At 47.2% G+C, this 18,927-nt stretch overlaps 1 long non-coding RNA gene across 1 annotated transcript in view; it reads left to right on the top strand.

Annotated features, from left to right (window-relative positions):
• Positions 1–8,239: 8,239 nt before the first annotated feature.
• LOC128931667 (uncharacterized) overlaps positions 8,240–18,927 on the top strand; it is a 29,511-nt gene continuing 18,823 nt past the window's right edge. Inside the window, exon 1 of the long non-coding RNA XR_008480390.2 lies at positions 8,240–8,286. This is a non-coding gene — a long non-coding RNA (uncharacterized LOC128931667). The remainder of the gene's footprint in view (positions 8,287–18,927) is intronic.

Consider the following 18,927-nt stretch of genomic DNA (forward strand, 5'->3'; position numbering starts at 1 on the left):
GGAAGGAAGGAGGGAAGGAAGGAAAAGAGAGAATGAAGGAAGGAGGAAGGAAGGGAGGGAAAAGGGAAGGAAGGAAGAGAGGGAAAGAGGGAAGGAAGGAAGAAACAAAGGAGGGGAGAGGGAGGGAAAGAGGGAAAGGAGGGAGGGAGGAAGGGAGGAAAAGAGGAAGGAAGAAAGGAAAGAGGAATAAAGGAAGAGAAAGAAGGAAGGAAGGAAGGGAGGGAAAGAGGGAAGAAAGAAGGTCACTTCCTCAAGGAAGTAAGAGTGCAACTTCTCTCTGGGCTCCGCTGAGTAGAACATGAGAACGTGACTAAACCAAAAATCAGGTATGTCTCTAGAGAGACCCCTTACATCCAGGGGGACAAGCCTTCTGTTACCAAAACACCAGAGACAAGCCAAGGCCTGGGTGTGTACACAGGAGACTGGAGGCCCTAGGAACCCTGGCTGGGGGCACCAGGTTCAAGCCCATCTTCCGCTCACAGCCTGGGTGATCCTGGCAGCCACGTGCCCTCCTTGCTGGGGCTCAGGTGCCTCATCTGTCAAGCGCCAGTGGCTGGGACAGGACCCTCAGCCTGATAGGCTAAGACTCTAAGTGCTGCTGGAGTTGAGGCGGCAGCACAATCTCCAAGCCTGTCAGGGACCCCTGGTAGCTGGTGACTGATGGTCCCGGGGGATTGACCAGCTGTTTGGATGTCCCATAAACACAGCCTTAAAGTGGCTGGTGACACCCATCCATCTTGCCCTTGGGGCCGCGCCCTGGCGGCTTTCAGAGTGGCCCTAGTTGACATCGGTGTTGGCCCCTTCCGGGTGGTGCTGGGCCGTTGATGGCTCTGTGATGGATGGGTCTCCACTGTGGAGGTGCCACAGCTCAGGGCGCCCTGAGGGTGATGCTGGGGGCTTTAGCAGGAACATCTGGGTGGAGGCAGAGCTCTTCCGCTGTGGCTACAGCCCTGAACTGTGGGATTTGGAGCTGAGAGTGAGGCCATGAAACTAAGTACTTTGGGTTCTACAGCTGGAGGTGACCCAGACACACTGTACAGTAGACTCTCTGGAGTTTCCTCAGTTCCACAAAAGCCTGCTCCCTCCCCTATGGCTGTAGCGCTTTTGGGTCTCTCTCCTGGTCACAGACAGAACACCAGCCCAGTCAAATGCAGGCCTTCCCCTGGGGTGACAAAGTGGTGATACTGTGGCCAGCCAGGCCACTCAGGGACTGGATTCAGAATGGCTGTTTTCTTTCCGATTCCTCCAGGGACCCCTGAACAAACCAAACAAAGTTATCTCTCTGCAACCTCCAGATCTGACCACGGATAACTGGCCAATTCCTCATCTTGGCATTCAGGGTTGTACCCCTGTGTTCAGGGCTGAGGGCTGGAGAGATAAATAATGAACTCACTGAGCTCCACTGAGGTCTGACAGGTGGCTTGCTGCTGGCCACGCATCACAGCCCTTGGGTAGCACCGTGGCCTCTCTTTATGGAGAGCCAGTGACAAGCTCAAGGCACTCAGGACAAGACTGGGACATTCTAAGGCCACGTTCTACTGTGTTGGAAGCTGGAATAAGCAGCCATCTTCTGCTCATCCCTGCAACACGCCTCAGGATCTCTCAGGGGCATTCCCCAGGATGGAAGCTCTGAGGGCCTGGCTCTGGCCACAGACAGAGGTGAGATTCACAGTCACTGAGTTGGAGGGGTGGCCCCCAAGCTGGGGAGAAGTGGGGGACTGGCGGAGATGGCCAAGGTCATTCCTTATTTTCCCCCAGTGGCCCTAGTTTGACTGCCCTTCCCACTACCTGCTTTCTCCAAACACACACGCCCTCTCCGACCTAGCTCTCTCCCACCATTCTCGCTAGAAATGTAGACTCTGGGAGAAAGGAAGGGCCCTTGGATCCCAGGAAGTCCCTCTATGGCTTTCCTAGATGTTGGGCATCTGCTGCCTCTACTTGCATGCCCTGCATGACAGAGAGCTCATCACCTGTCAAGCAGCCCTCCCCATCCTTGTGTCCTTAGTGCTGATCTCTGCCATGCCCCTGCCCCACTGGGGACCCAGCTCTGCTCTCCTGGCCCCCGGACTACAACTCTTCCTGCCCTAGTACCAGCCCTCAGGACTTGAGGACAGTGAGTAGATTTCACTACTTTCTACTTAGATTGTTACTTGCGTCTAGCAGCCCCAGCTCCGGCTCCAGGCCCCTGTCACTTTAACTGCCTGCTGTGGACAAGCTAGTGTCCCTCCCCAGGGTCCCAGCCCCAGGCCATTCTGCTTCCTGCTAATGCTCCTTTGGCTCACCTAACTGCCCACTTCGGCCACTTGGGGGCAGAAAGCCTTGCTGGTCTGGAACCGTGTCAGGCTGAAGTCAGCTAGTCTCTATGGCACATTTTCACTCAAATATTGGATTAATAGCGGTATAGACTGCAAGTCTCCTTCTGTCCCTGTGGCTGTCCTTGTAGCTATTCCTAAACACCTGTTCTCTCCCTCATTCTGGGCATGTCCCTAGTCCTTTTGAAGTTAGGTGTGGCCAAGTGATTTGCTTGGCAAATGAAATGTGAGCAGAAGGAACACGTGCAGCTTCCCGGTAGAAGCCCTATCCCCTTCCCCTGGGTGACTGATGGGCTGGCCTGTGGAGACACAGTATGTAACTGACTGAAAAAAAGGATCTTTTTGTGTGCAGACATGAGATGTTCGGCCTGTCACTGCAATAGAACCCAGCTCATCCTGACTGATAGACCCGGAGATCAGGGCCTATCCCTGCCCCTTTTCATAGCAGAATATTCTCCAACTACCTAGTGGCTGCTACCAAAGCACTGGAAGCTCTCCCACTGCACCATCACCTTTCCCAAGGAGTCCAGGACATGAGAGGGGCTCAATACATATTTGTTGAATAAGCGAATGAAGGAGGAACTCTTTCACCCAGTGGCATCTTTGGGGTTATGGACAGTCACCTATTGCATCGATTGCACTAAGACTAAATCCCCAGCTTTCCACTAGGATCTGCCTGGTCCCCACCAACATCCTCAGTCTCATTGCCTCCCTGCTCCTCCTCCTCACACCACCCTGTCTCGAGCACACGTAGCCTGTCCTCCCACCCCAGGACCTTTGCACATGCCATTCCCTTTCTCTGGAGCACTGGATGATTTTTTTCTCATGTTGCAGGCCTCTGCCCAAATGTTTTTCCTCAGAGCATTCATCCCTGACCATTTGCATCTCAAGGTGCTCCCTACAGACATCACTTTTTAAAAAACATTTTATTTGAAAACAATTTACAATTTATGGATAATTTGCAGTGATGAGAATGGGACCAAAAACACCTGCATACTCCTCACCTACTGTTAATTTTTTTATTATTTACTTTGTTATTTGCTCTTGTTCTTTCTCTCTGTCTCTATCACTGCATCTCTCCTCTGTGTCTGTCTCTCTCACAAACATACACATTTTGAGGGTGAATTGCAAATGTCACAGCCCTTGGACCCTAAATACTTTGGTGTGGGATTCCAAAAAATTGAGTTATGCTCTTATGTAACTACAGCTTAGCTCTTGACTTTGGTAACATTGAAATTAACATTAACATTGACATAGTATTTTCATCGGCCGTCCACGTGCCAATTTTGTCAACTAACGCAACAGTGCCCTTTATAGCATGCCTTTCCCCTCCATCACCCCATCTGATCCGGGGTCAGGTATTGTTTTCAGTTGCTTTGTCTCTTTGGTCTCCTTCAGCCTGAAATAAGTGTCCATAATCTTTCATTGTCTTGTATGGCATTGACATTTTTGAAGAATACAATGTTTTTAGTGAAACATTTCTCACTTGGAGTTTGTCTGCATTTCCACCTGTTTGTGTGTGGGTTGTTCCTTCCTAGCTGGTGTCAGTGGCGTTAGGGGTGTGCACTTCTAGGGCATCACAACTGGTGGCCCCTGGTGCCCGCCTGGACCTCCATGGTGGTGCAGTGGTTGATGTTGTCACCCTGGTGGGGTGGGTCCTGATTTCTCCACTGTATAACTTTTACCTTCTCCTTTCATTGAATACCCAGAGACATCTGAAGAGCGTGCGAACATCCTACTCCTTGTCAAAGCTTTCCACCAGATTTATCAGCCATTGATGACTCTTGCCTGCATCAATCTTTGCCACAATGGCTGCAAAACGTTGATTTTTTCCACCCAAGTTCCTCCCCCACACTTCCCAGCTGGCTTTCTATGTTCTGTTGTAAAAAAGGCCTCCCTCCTCCCACATTTATGTGTCTGTTTATGAAGTCCTATTTTTAGTGATTGTAATCATTGCTCAGCTTAATTATTTTGATGCCCAATTGGTTCTAGATCTGGCCAGTAGGAGCCCCTGCCAACTGGTTCCTGAATCCTTGTCTCATCCCACCATCATTTTTTTTATTAGTAATTTCTTCCTTTTTTAGTGCATAACAACATGTTCCAGGCTTATAATGTACTGATCCTGCCCCAAGTTTAGAATCAGCATTTCTCCAAGGAGCCCTGGATCCCATTCCCAAGGATGGCATTAGAGACCAACATTCGGGTACAGGGCGTGCTCACTGTCACTGAGGTGTCTGCTTCAGAGCTCTCTCAGCAGACACAGCCACATACACAAGATGTGTGCGTGCATTCAAGACCTTACATACACACACCACATCATGTTCTATAATAGCATGTCATTCCATCATGTTTTTTTTTTTTTTTTTGAGACGGAGTCTCACTTTGTCACCAGGCTGGAGTGCAACAGTGTTATCTTGGCTCACTGCAACTTCCACCTCCTGGATTCAAGCGATTCTTGTGTCTCAGCCTGCTGAGTAGCTGGGATTACAGGCATGTGCCACCACACCCACCTAATTTTTGTATTTTTAATAGAGATGGGGTTTCACCATGTCGGCCAGGATGGCCTCAATCTCCTGACTTCATGATCCACACGCCTTGGCCTCCCAAAGTGCTGGGATGACAGGTGTGAGCCACTGTGCCCAGTCCAGCATGCTTTTTTGTAGGTTAAGCTGGAATGGTCTGGGTGACTAATCTGCCACCTGTTTATCCTCCCTCTCCATCCCTAAGTGCCCTGGAAGTAAGGATTGGCCCCCTGTCTTTTCTCTTGCTCTATGCCCAGCATGGAGATCTTTAAGAACTTCTGAATGAATGAACACACTTCTCTAGGCCCCACAAGGCTTTGCTTGTTGGATGGTGTTGTCTCGGGCTCTGGCTGGTGGCAGCAGCAGGCAACAGCCCTGTGTCCCTGGCACCTGTGTCCAGCCCTCCTCATGCCAGCCTTCTAGGGACAGAGCTGCTTTCATGTCTACACTAGCTACAGGTGCAAAGCAGCATCTGGAGTGCTTGCAGAAGCCCTGCCGTTTCAGGAATCATAGCCCCATTTTGCAGATTAGGAAAACAAGGCTCAAAGAGGCTCTGACACCTCTTTGGAAGGAGATTTTGGAGCGAATTTCTGCCCAAGAACATCATGAACTGCCCACATAGGCCAAAGGTTTTGTCTGTGCAGAGTGGAACATCTAAGCCTGTCCGTTTCTCAATTGGACATATGAATAGTGTTTAAAAAATTTTTTTTGGTTTGATGTCCTCGCCTACCAGGGCTGCTGTGGGTGAGCCGCATTCCACCTGACTCACCGGGTCCCAATTCTGACTGTGTGAGAATTCCCCAGGGCGGCCTTCCTGCTCCATCTCTGGCACCTACAACAAAGCAGAGAGAGCTCGGGGCTGACTCATGCTGCCTCACATCACTCCTTGGTGACTTTCAGCACATCTCTCCAAGCCTCAGTTTCCTCCTCTGTCACTGGGGCTAAGTCAACTCCCCCTTGCAGAATTGTTGGGGAGGAAGAGTCCCACCTCCCCCAGAGGTTTTGGGAATGCACCCCGTGGAGGTCCCATTGCTATCCCACAACTTTACGGGCTGTGTGACCAGCAGACACGAGAAAGGGGAGGGCAGCTCATTTTTCAAACAAAACGGTATCAGATGTGTGATTTGGTTAAAAAAAAATATATTTCTGGCAATGGCTTCAGCTTTGCTCAAGAGAGAACCGGGGTGGGGGGAGGAGGTGGAGGGGAGGCCGTTCCAGTGGCTTAAAAAACCCCAGATAAGTGTGTGGTGATTAAGCACAACCATTAGCTCTAATGGGCAATAATTGGTGATGAGAAATAATTTTCTAGGGCACAACTGCCCTGGTGCCCCTACGCCCGGCCCCAGCAAGGGGACGGCCAAGGGGCTGATTAACTCCCAGGCTGGAGGAAATGTTGGAGGCACAAAAAGTTTCCAGATTCGAGGGTAATTGGGAGAAGTTATTTCACTTTCCACATCAGGCTGATGAGGGGCCACCCACCTGCTGGCAAGGGAGGGGATCGGTCGGCTTCCTGCCCAGGAATGGAGGGCCACTGTGCAAGGGGCAGGGGTGGCCAGCACGGTTAGAGGGTGGGGGCAATTCCCACCTGTGTCACTGCTGGCCATGTGACCCAGGGCGAGTCACCACAGGGTCCCTTCTCTGTCCTGACTTGCTCTCCAACCTACATTTGCATAGGCACTGGTCCCTTTCACCTCAAAATTCACAGATAGACAGACCCACCAGCCAGGAGTTCAGGCTTCCCAAGTGCCTCCCTTCCCCGTGAGCCTGCCCAAGGCCCTGTTAGCCTTAGGGTACCTTTGTGGGATTCAGGGGAAGATGCCCCCTCGGCTGCAGGCTACAGACTTCCCTGAGTGTGCCCAGCAGGAGCTGGCTGGACTCCTTGGAGCTCCTATGTGCAGTGCACAACCTGCACAACAGCTCTCTGCAGCCTGGCTGTGCTCAGGTCTTCATCTCCTTCCTCCTCACTCTGCCCAGTCAGCCTGTCACCAGAAAGTGCTCTCGGTCACTTCAAATGGGTGAAGCCAAAGGCCCCTCCTTTGTGCCCCCCACCTGCCTGCTCCTTCCTTCTTGAACCCTGCTGCTTCCAAGACCTGCCTTCCTCTCTGTCTCAGCCTCACTCCCCTATTCCCCAGTCTGAAGCACAAATTCTCCCATCCCCAACCCAATCTCTCTCTGAAAGCCCTTTGCCCTGAGGACTTACCACACACCCTGATCATCTCCTTCCCAGACCTGTACCTCTCCCTGGGTCATAAGTGGGCCTCTCTCCTCTCTCTCTTCCTTTCTCTCCCTCTCCCTCCTCCTCTCCACATCTGTGTGCATGCGTCTTCAGTGTGTTTGCCACAGTGTCTGATTCAGGTGAGTGAGACAGCATTGTTCCTGAAGCTAATGAGATTCTGTGCAATAGGAAGGCCTTTCCCTCCCCTGGCTGAGGGCCACAGTGCCCTCCAAGGCATGAGACTGAGCTCCCTATCACAGGAGGCATGTAACCAGGGCCTGTATGGCTGCACCCCTAGGATGCTGCAGAGGGGAGTCCTGCCCTTTGAGGACTAGGTGGGATAATCCAAGGAGGTCCTGGCCTAGGATGAGCTGAGGCCGCTAGGCTGACCCCAGGGCAGCCTCCTCTAGCTGTCCTCTCTGCAGGCCAGGGCATCAGCTCCCAAGTTGCAGGTAAGGTCAGCCTCAGGATACCTCCACCACTGACCAGCTGCCGAACCTCTCTGGGCCACAGTGTCCTCCTCTGAAAATGAAAATCATAGTGTTACCAACCTCATAGGATGGACCTGAGGATAAAGGAGCTGGCCGTAGAGGTGCTTCCAGGACTGACTGGGCCCAGAAGCCTCCAGGACGGCAGCTGCTGGGATCGCTGCATGGGGCAGTGAGACATCAGGGCTGTTCCAGGTTCAGTTGTCCTGCTCAGGTTGTTGCCCACAAAGTCCCTTCTGTATGTGCGGCACTCCCAGAATTGCACAGCGTCAGTAGTAAAGGTAATACTGTGTGGCGGGTGCTGTTTTAAGCGCTATAGATGAGTATGTTTATTCTGTTTCTCCACACCTCTGTGAGGTGGGCATTCTTGTGACCCCCATTCCATCGGCGAGAAGCAGGGGCAGCCAGATTCAGCAACCTGCCCCAGGCAGGCCGGGCGTGCACGGAGTGCTGCGCCTCCTCTGAGCCAGCACTCTGGCTTCACAGTCGGTGCTCGTAGCATTTCAGCTGTTTGACTCCAACGGCAATTACAGCCACAGCCTTCGCCGCCGCCACCACCATCCCCTTCTGGGTTGGAGAACACAATGCACCGCGCACAGGCATCACCAAAGCCCACACGCACCCTTCGGTCTCCGTCATCGTGCCCTCTTCACAGATGAGCAAACGGAGGCCAGACGTCACCGGCAGGCGGCGCTGCAGAGCGCGAGGCCCCGCACCTGCGCGGGGAGCGGCAGGCCCGGGGGACGCAGGTAAGGTAAAGCCAGGCCGACCGGTACTTGGACGCTCACCTGCAGGGGAGGGGGTCTGCGCGGGGCGGGTTGCCGCCCCTCCCGGGGTGCGGGCGGAGGCGGGGGCGGGCGGGGGCTTTCAGCAGCTCGTCCGCGGAACATTTGCATGTAATTTGGGAGCGGGTCACATGTGGGAGTCATCAGGCGGAGGAAAGGCTCAATCAGGGCCTAATCACTGTCTGTTTGGAGGGGTCTGAGCCCAAGTGAAAAATGAAAACGGGGCTATTTTGCTTGAGTGACAGCCATCAGCGGCCACCTTTGACCTCCCCACTCGGGCTGGGTCTGCCCGAGCTTTAAAAACCAATCATCAGGGAAGGGGTGGGAGGGGATCCCATGCCTCGGCTCTCCCCTCCCCCATCCTTTTTCCTCCCTGGACCTGGGTCTGTAAAATTCATTCATTCACCACCCCCATTCATTCTTTCAACAACCCATCCTGGGGTAGCAGGACTCCCTGGTCAGGGCCCCTGGGGCAGATGCCGGATTTCAGTTCTGACACTCACTTGCCAGCCGGCGACCTTAGGCAGGTGACTGCCAAGCGTCAGTGTTCCCATCTGCGGAATGGATGCAGGAGGTACGCAAAGTACAGTTGATGTTGGCGAGGTGCTGAGGGAGGCGGGGCCGCAGGGGTAGGGGGCGAGCCCTCCCTCAGCCCTCCCCCTAAGGGGCGGGAGCTTTGCAGAGGAGGGCCGTGAGGTCAGGTAGGGTGCAGTGGCTCTGCTTTTTGCATGAATGCGTACCCTCCCTCCCACATCCTGTGCACAAGGCGCAACCTCGTTCCCAATGAACCTCGTTCATTGGGAAGGGCAGTGACTGCTCCCTAAAGCAGCCGTGAGCTCGGGCAGTTTCTGCCCTTGGTTCACCCCGGCACAGAGAGACTCAGCCCACTCTCGCAGAATGGTCTCCGGATCCCTAGAGACCCAGGGGCCTGGACCCAGTGATACAGAGTGACCAGTGCAATGGCGGCCTGCAGGCCACTGGGGGCAGCAGAGAGGAGCCGCTCCTGGTTCAGGCGGCACAAGCTCAGTGAGCAAGCTTCTGCCTGCACAGCCTGTGGGGGCCAGCTGCGCCCCACTGCACCAGCCGCGGCCCACCGTGCCTCTGCCCTCCCTGCCACCCTGCGGAACCCTTTTGCCCCGAAGGGGCCCTTGGAGTGGTCCTCCCACGGCCGAGGCCGGGAATTCCAGGCAGCCGGTGCAGCTGCGGGTCGGTGGCCCTTTCAGGCCTGAGGAATTGCTCCAGGGGCTGGGGGCCGGGGGCTGCGGGGGAGGGCGGGGCGCCCGGTACATTAGCGCCTGCTTTGCTCGCTGATGGTGTTTATAGGGATGTGGAACGGGCCTCCAGGAAACCGTCTGGCAGGCCGGGCTTCAGCAAATGGATTGCCAATTAATCAGCATCTATTTATGAGAACGTTTAAACCATTATTAATGTAGTGTAAATAAGGAACCGCTGGCGGCCCAGGGCGGGCAGGGGGCCATCTGCCGAGGCTGCCATCACATTCCTGGGGCCTGTTCCCGCTCCCAACCTCCTGGGGAGGGGTCCCACCCCTTGCCCTCATCCGAAGCCAAGCCTGCTTCTCCAGGTGCCAGCTTCCTCCTGCTGGGCCCTTCTGGTTCTGAGACCTGCGGCTGCAGCCTGCAGAGTTCTCAAGTTTTTCACCCAAGATGCTGGACAGGGGCGTGAAGGGTGAGTCCCGCTTCAGTCACTAGGCAGGAGTCCGGCAGCAGCCCCTGGCAGGCCGTGGCAGGGCGCTTTTCCACCCACGGGGAGATCGGGCAGGTGTCCCACGCTGGGCCTGGCCTCTCCCCTCCTCCTTTCTGGAGGAGTAGATCCTCTGGACAGATCTCATTCCTCACCCAGAGCTCAGCCCCTGGAGGCACGGGAGGAGGGGTTGGAGCACTTTCCCAGCCCCTCCCTCACCTGTGGGCCACAGTTCCCAAGGCCTCCCCCACCCCCAAGGCCTAGAGGCTCTGAGCTTCTCCCCCCAGACTATCCCAAGGACAAAATAAGGTGACTTGTGCACCCTGATGGCACCTGCGCTTCTCTCCAAAGATGTCAGTTGCTCTGTCTGCCTCCTGCCTGACCTGACCTTGAGCCAAGCTGGGTGGCCTCTCTGAGAGCTGGTGTTGACCAAGACATGGCAGCCCACTGAGGGGGGGCTACAGGGTTCTCAGCCTGCTCACCCCCAATGTCCTGATTATTTTTCTGCCTAAGTAGCACCTCAGATGGCTTTTTCTTTACCAGTTGTACCCATTTTACAGATGAGAGACTGAGGTTTAGAATGGAGAAGGTGCTGCCTGAGGCCACAGAGATAGGGAGCCAGAACTGAAGCAAAGCCCACCCTGTGCCTGGTGCTCTGCTGGCCTCTGAGTTTCCTAAACTACATGGCCACATATTTTGAGACCTTTCAGTTTTTATGAATGCTCCCCAGAGTTTCCCAATCTCTATGTTTCAAGAGCTGCACTCACCTGGGCCTGCCTCCTTTCTCTGAACACTTTGCATGGAGGTGGCCGCACACCTTAGTATTGGATGTCAAGCAAGAGCAGTTAGCCTGAGAGTTCACGCTGCAAAAAAGAAAACAAATAATGAGTTTGAGCATTGGCTCTGTGTGGCCTCAAACATCTTTGGTAATTCAGAGGACTTTCCCTGCTTTGGAAAATTGAGGTGTTGATCTAATGTGGACCCTTGACAGGGAATGCCATGTGGAGGTGGCAGCATGGTACTGAGGAGGGGGCCAAGCCCTCCAAGGCAGGATGGAGCTGCTCCCTTCTGTCCCCACCCTGCGAACAAGGCCTTCCCTCCACCCTGTGCCACACTGCTAATGCTTACAGTTTGTGTGTTGATTTCTTTATTCAACTCTGTGCCCCTTGAGGATAGGGACAGCATTTTCACCCCCATTACATCCTGGTGCCTCGAGAAGATGCCAACCAATGTTTGTTGACTGACCATTTGGGAAACTTCTGCTTGGCACCGCTTCCCCAGGCTCCTCTCTTTTCTCTCTGGTCCTGGCCCATCTGCCTTGCTGGCTTCAGCCCTGGTCACTCCACCAACCCCCAGAGCCACCCCAGGGTCCAGAAGCATGGAGGGGTTCAAGGAGCCAGGACTGGACCAGACAGCCTTTTAGATGGATATCTCGTCTGTCCCAACCCACCCATGTGGGAACACCAGGCCTCAGGACAGCCACCTGCCTGTGGTGACTCCGCACACCAGGAAGCTGAGGTTTCTGATGTCCTGAGGGGCCCCCAGAGCTGCCCCACACCCTGGGACCCCCTGACCTGCTGCACTGGCATGGTAGGAGGAAAGAGAACAAAGACGAGGCATGTGCCCCTATTTTCCGGCCCCACTCCCTGCCCCCCATTAGCCTAGTGAGGCTTGTTTATATTATAGCAGGAATTATTCCAGCCCTAATCAGAGGCCCTGCGAAGTTTCGGCATTTGAGGTATTTCTTTACCCAAGGACACTCTCCAATCCTATAATTTCCATTTCCCCAGACACCCCTGATTGAAAGCAAACATTTTATATTTGTAAAGGAAAAGGGCTGTGTGCTATTCATAGCCCAGCCTGGTTGTCCAGAATTAGGCCCTGGGGGTCTGAAGTCCTGGAGGGACGGACAGATCTGGGAGGGTAGCAGGGGGCATGGCTAGGTCCCAGCCAGGAGAGGTGTGGGGATATCCCAGCCCAGGGGTGGGGGGACCAAGGGACAGAGAGAGAACCTCTCTGCCACCAACTGCCAAGCCAGGGATGCCTAGCATTGCACAGCCTCCCTGGTTGAAGGGGCAATGTATGGGAAGGGGGTATTATAGTAGCAAAGCCTGTGGTCTGGGAAGAGGGTGGCTGGGGGTGCAACTTGAGTCTATTCCTCTTCTGCACTCCCTTTCCAGGTAGCTTCACTGCCTCTTGCAGGGGAGGCTAGGAGGCACACTGCAGGGATGGGACTGAATATAATACTAACAGTGAGCCTGAGGACAGAGTCCCGAAGGGACTTTGAGAAGCCTACTGTCCAGGGGACTCTGTCTCCACTTTGGGCCCCTCCATTGTCTGAGATTCAGCTCCCTCCTCTCCTGCAGGTGCTGTGCACCCCGCTTTAGTCACACTCACCCACTGTTCCACAACTTAGGGGCTGGGAAGCACATGGATCCCAGGCCAGTCTGCTCCCCTTGCCCTTCCCTTCTGAGTTGTCTCCTCCCTCCCTTGATGTGGAAGTCCAGGCAAGGGCCATGTGTCCTTCACACGAGGACTTCAGACCCCCGCTTCCTCGAAACGCTTCTTCCGTGTGCCACCCACTACTAAGCAAGCCTTTTGGAAAGATGCCTCCATCAATCCTTAGAAGCAGATATTATTATTCCCATTTTATGCATAAAGAAACCAAGGCTTGTTGAGCTTAAGTCGCCATTGTCCCATCTGTGTCCCTTGGATCTCAGTGCTTCAGCACTCACCTCCTAAGCCCAGTGTGAATAAACACGGGCACGGTGTGCTGGAGGTCACAGCCTGCTTGGCATGTGCTGAGAGGGGCACACACTTTATTCTTATTTGAATGAATAGTTTTCAGGGAAGCAGGGGAATGAAGAGCGACTGTAAATTTCTGCACTGTATCAATCTGTATTGTTGGAATGATTAAGAGACTGCATTTGGAATTTAGTTTTTTCCTTAAAATTAATGTTTATTTTTATCAAAGTCATGCATGTGCAGCGTTTTGTTAACTGCTTTATTGAAGTATAACTGATACGTAGTAAAATGCGAACTTGTGAAGTGTGAAAGTTGGTGAGTTCTTAAACAGCTTTTTTGAGATATAATTCACATACCATACAATTCACCCATTTAAAGTGTAAAATTCAGTTATTTTTGGCATATTATTATTTTAAATTATGGTAGTGTATACATAACACAAAATTTGCCATTTAACTGTTTAAGTGTATAATTTACTTAAGTACATGCACATGGTTGTACAGCCATCACCCCAAACAGAAACTACCCATGAAGCAGTAACTCTCCACTTCCCCTACCCACCGGCCCCTGGTAAACGCTGGTCTTCTTTTGCCTATTATAGATATTTCATGTACGTGGAATCAGAGTATGTAACCTTTTGTATCTGGCTTATTCCACTTAAGCTGTTTTCAAAGTTCATCTATGTTGTAGTATGTATCAGAATTTCCTTCCTATTTATGGTGGAATAATATTCCATTGTATGGATAAACCACATTCCTCTGTTGATAAAAGAGTGGATTGTCCTTTGGCTAATTGTGAATAATGCTACAATAACCACTTTGGCTAGTTGTGAATAATGCTACAGTAACCACTGGCAAACAAGTATCTGTTCAAGCTCCTATTGTCAATTCTTTTAGGTATATACCTAGCACTAAAATTGCTGGGTTATATGATAACTCTTCATTTAGTTCTTTGAGAACTTCCAAACTTTTCCATGGTGTTGGTACCATTTTACATTCTTACATTCATACCATGTATGAGGGTTCCATTTCACCTCTTTGTCAACACTTGTTACTTTCTGTTTGTTGATTATAGCCATCCCAGTAAGTGTAAAGTGGTATCTCATTCTGGTTTTGATTTGTATTTTTCTTTTTTTTTTAGACGGAGTTTCGCTCTTGTTACCCAGGCTGGAGTGCAATGGCGTGATCTCGGCTCACCGAAACCTCTGCCTCCTGGGTTCAGACAATTCTCCTGTCTCTGCCTCCTGAGTAGCTGGGATTACAGGCACGTGCCACCATGCCCAGCTAATTTTTAAAATATTTTTAATAGAGACGGGGTTTCACCAAGTTGATCAGGATGGTCTCAATCTCTTGACCTCGTGATCCACCCGCCTCGGCCTTGATTTGTATTTTTCTAATGATTAATAATGATGTCAAGCAACTTTTCATGTCTTGTTGGCTATTTGCCCATTATTTAATTGGATTGTCTTTTTGTTGTTGAGCTGTAAGGGTTTTTATATATTCTGGATATTAAACCCTTATCAGATATGTGGTTTGCAAATAACTTTCTTCCATTCTCTAATTTGTCTTTTCACTTTCTTAATAAAGTTGATATGCTTCTCTACATATGTATGTATGTTTGTGTCTGTCTGTCTATCTATCTATCTAATCTATCATCTATCCATGGAACCCTCACTAATGAAAATACTGAACATATAAATCACCCCCCCAAAATTTGTCATGTGTAGCTTTTTTCACTTAACCTCATTGCATGGAAATGTATCCGTGCATGTAGCAATACTTTATTCTTTTTTATTGCTGAGTAGAATTCCATGGTGTGAATACACCACACAGTAGTTTGATCATTCACCTGTTGAAGGATACTTGAGTTGGTTCCTGTTTAGGGCTATTAATTCTGCTTATTAAATAGTTCCTCTGAACATTCCTACACAAGTCTTCATTTCTCTTGGGTGTATACCTACGAATGTAATTACTGGGTCATATGTAAACTCTGATATTTTGAGGAACTGCCAAACAGTTTTCTGAAGCAATTGCACAATTTTACATTCCCACCAACTGTGCATAAGGGTTATAATTTCTCTACATACTTGCTATTGTCTTTTTATTCTAGTCATTTCATGATTTTGACTGGCATTTGCCTGATGACTAATGATGGCAAACATATTTTTATATTCTTAGCATCTATTGTATATCTTCCTTAAAAAAATGTCTATTTAGACTCTTTGCCCATCTTTAAATTGGGTTGTCTTTTTGTTATTAAGTAGTAATAATTCTTTTTGTATTCTGGATGCAAATCTCTTATAAGATATATGATTTGCATATATTTTATCTCACTTAGTGTGTGTGTGTTTTTTTTTACTTTCTTGATGGTGACCTTTGAAGTGTAAATTTTTTAATTTTGATGATGTTCAGTCTATATTTTTTTCTGCTGCTTGTGCTTTTGATGTCATATCTAAGAAATGATTTCCCATTTAAGATTGTGAAGATCTGCACCTGTGTTTTCTTCTATGACATGTAGTTTTAGCTTTTACATTTAGGTCTTTGACCCATTTTGAGGTAATTTTGTATATGCTGTGAAGTAGGGATACTCCTTCATTCTTTTGCACGTAGATACTCAGTTATCCTAGCACGATTTGCTAAGAAGGTTATTCTTCCTCCATTGAATCATCTTGCTAATCAATTGACTATAAAAGTGAGAGCTCATTTCTGGACTCACAGTTCTGTTCCATTTATATAAAGATCTTTCCTATGCTACTGCCAAACTCTCTTGTTCCCTGTCACTTTGTAGTAAGTTTTGAAATAGGAAAAGAGTGACTCTTCCAACTTTGTTCTTTTTCCAAGATTATTATGACAATTTCAGGTCCTTTGAATTTCTTTATAAATTTTTAGGATCAGCTTGTCAATTTCCAGTTACAATCATCTGACATTTTAATAGGGATTGAATTGAATCTGCACATCATTTTGGATAGCATTGTTTTCATGACAATATTAAGTCTTTGGTCCATGAATATGGGATGTCTTTCCATTTATTTAGATCTTCTTTACTTTATTTCAACAATTTTGTAGTTCTCAAAGTAAAAGGTTTGCAATTCTTTTGTTAAACTTATTCCTAAGTATTTTATTCTTGTTCATGTTATTGTAAATAGAATTGTTTAGAAATGTATTTGATTTTTATATATTGATCCTATATTCTGCAACTTTGTTGAATTTGTTTATTAATTCTGATAATGGTTTTTAGTGTATTTTTTAGGAGTTTATTTACAAAAGTTTATTTCTTTTGCAAATAGAGATAATTTTATTTCTTGCTTTTTAATCTAGATACATTTTATTTTTTTCTTACTCAATTTTCCTGGTTAGAACCTCCAGTAAAAGTCGAATAGAAGTGGTGAAAACAGACATCTTTGTTTTGTTCTTGATCTTAAGGGAAAATAATTCAGCTTTTCATTATTATATATGTTAATTTCATGGATGTTTCATTGGTTTCCTTCTATTCCCAGTGATGAGTGCTTTTATCATGAAAAGGTGTTAGATTTTGTCAACTGCCTTTTTTTCATCAGCTGAGATGAAAATATGGATTTTCCTTCATTCTGTTGATGTAGTGTATTACTTTAACTGATTTTCAGTTAATAAGGCAACCTTGCATTCCTGAGATAAATCCCATTTGGTCATGGTGTATAATTCTCTTTGTACATTGCTGGATTCTATTTGATAGTGTTCTGTTGAGGATTTTGGTGTCTCTATTCATAAAAAGTAGGCATGAACAAAACATGATTTTCTTGTGGTGTATCTGATTTTGAAATAAGAGCAATACTAGTCTCATAGAATGAGGTGGTAAGTGCTCCAACTTCTTTTATTTTTGCAATATTTTGTGAAAAAATAATAGTAAATCTTCTTTAGGTCCTTGGTAGAATTAACCAGTGAAGCCATTTGGTCTTGGACTTTTTTGGCAGGATTTTTTTATTATTATTACTAAGTCAAACTATTTACTTATATAAGTATATTCAGATTTTCTAGTTCTTCTCAAGTCAGCTTCAGTTACTCTTTTTCTAGGAATTTGTCCATTTCATCTAAGTTATATAATTGTTGGCAGTTTCCTTCATAATTGTCTTTATTTCTGTAACTTCAGTAGTTATGACTCCTATTTCACTTCTGATTTTGGTATTTTGAGTCATCTCTTTTTTTCTTAGTCAGTTTAGATGTAGTCCTTAGTGTAAAAATGATTTATACTATACTAGTCCTTAGTGTAAAAGTTCGTTTACACCACTCCTTAGTGTAAAAAGGATTCTGTACCATGACTAAGTGTCAATTTTGTTGTCAGTTAATTTTGTTAATTTTTTTTGAGAACCAGTGCTTGATTTAGTCAGTTTTCTCTATTATTTTTACATTCTCTAGTTCATTAATTTTGATTGTAATTATTATTTCCTTTTTGCAAAAAACTGAGTTTGGGCTCAGTTTGCACTTCTTATTCCATGTTCTTAAGGTGAAAGGATGTTGATTTAAGATCTTTATTTTTATTTTATGTAATTTACATCTATAAATCTCCCTCTAAGCAGTATGTTAGCTGCATCCCAGAAATTTTCATGTGTTATGTCTTCATTTTTACCTATCTCAAAGTATTTTTCTAATTTCCTTTGTGATTTTTTTGATTTCATATTATGTTATCTAATTCTCATTTACAAATTTCCCAAATTTCCTTCTGTTATTAGTTTTCAATTTCACTCCATTGTAATTGGAGGTCCTAATTTATACAATTTCAATTCTTTTAAATTTATTTAGGCTTGCTTCCTGATCTCTCCTATTGTTTGTCCTGTATAATGTTTCATTTGTGCTTGAGAATAATGTGCTTCTGCTCTTGTTAGGCCCAGTGTTTTATACATATGTGTTAGGTCTAGTTTGTGTATATTACTGTCCAATCTTGTATTTCCTTGTTAACTTTTTGCCAAGTTGTTCTATCCATTATATGAAGTAGAGTATTGAAGTTTCTGATTTTTAGTGTTGAATTGTCTATTTCCACCTTCAATTCTGTTAGCGTTTGCTTCATATATCACAGGGCTCTATTGTTAGGTGCACATATGTTTACAATTGTTACAACTTCTTTTTTTTTTTTTTTTGAGACAGAGTTTCGCTCTTGTTACCCAGGCTGGAGTGCAATGGCACGATCTTGGCTCACCGCAATCTCCGCCTCCTGGGTTCAGGCAATTCTCCTGCCTCAGCCTCCTGAGTAGCTGGGATTACAGGCACGCACCACCATGCCCAGCTAATGTTTTGTAGTTTTAGTAGAGACGGGGTTTCACCATGTTGACCAGGATGGTCTCGATCCCTTGACCTCGTGATCCACCTGCCTCAGCCTCCCAAAGTGCTGGGATTACAGGTGTTAGCCACCACGCCCAGCCCACAACTTCTTGATGAATTGACACGTTTATAATTATAAAATATCCATATTTATCTCTACGGGAAAAATTAAAGCAATTTTATGTGATATTAATATAGCCACTCCAGATTTCTTATGGTTGCTATCTGCATTATATATCTTTTCCATCCTTTTACTTTCAACCCATTTGTATCTTTGAATCAAATATCTCCTAAAGCCAACATATATTTGGATTATGCTTTTTATTCAGTATGACAATTCTGCTTTTTGATTGGATTAATTCATTCTAAGTTAATGTTATTATTGATATTGTTTGACTTACATCTGATGTTTCATTTTTGTTTACTATACATCTCCTTTATTTTGTTCCTCTGTTCTTCCTTCTTTCTTTTGTGTGAACTTACTATTTTCTGGTATAACATTTTAATTACTTTAATAATTTTTCTCTATATTGAAAAAATTTGTTGACACATAATAGATATACATATTTTCAGGATATATGTGATAAATTAATACATTTATATAATTTATAAAGATCAATTTAGTATAACTGGGATATTCACCACCTTACATACTTGTTTTTTCATTATGCTAGAAACATTTGAATTATTCTCTTCTAGTTACTTTGAAGTATACAATAGATTATTAGAAACTAAAGTCACTCTACCAACCTGTTAAACATTAGATATTTATTCTGTCAAATTGTATATTTATATTCAGTAATTAAACCTTTTCTCCCTGCTCCACCTTCCTGGTCTCTGATAATCACCAATGTACTTTTTATCTCTA

The sequence above is a fragment of the Callithrix jacchus genome, chromosome 1 (genome assembly GCF_049354715.1).
Source record: "Callithrix jacchus isolate 240 chromosome 1, calJac240_pri, whole genome shotgun sequence".
NCBI classification, from domain to species: Eukaryota; Metazoa; Chordata; class Mammalia; order Primates; family Cebidae; genus Callithrix; species Callithrix jacchus.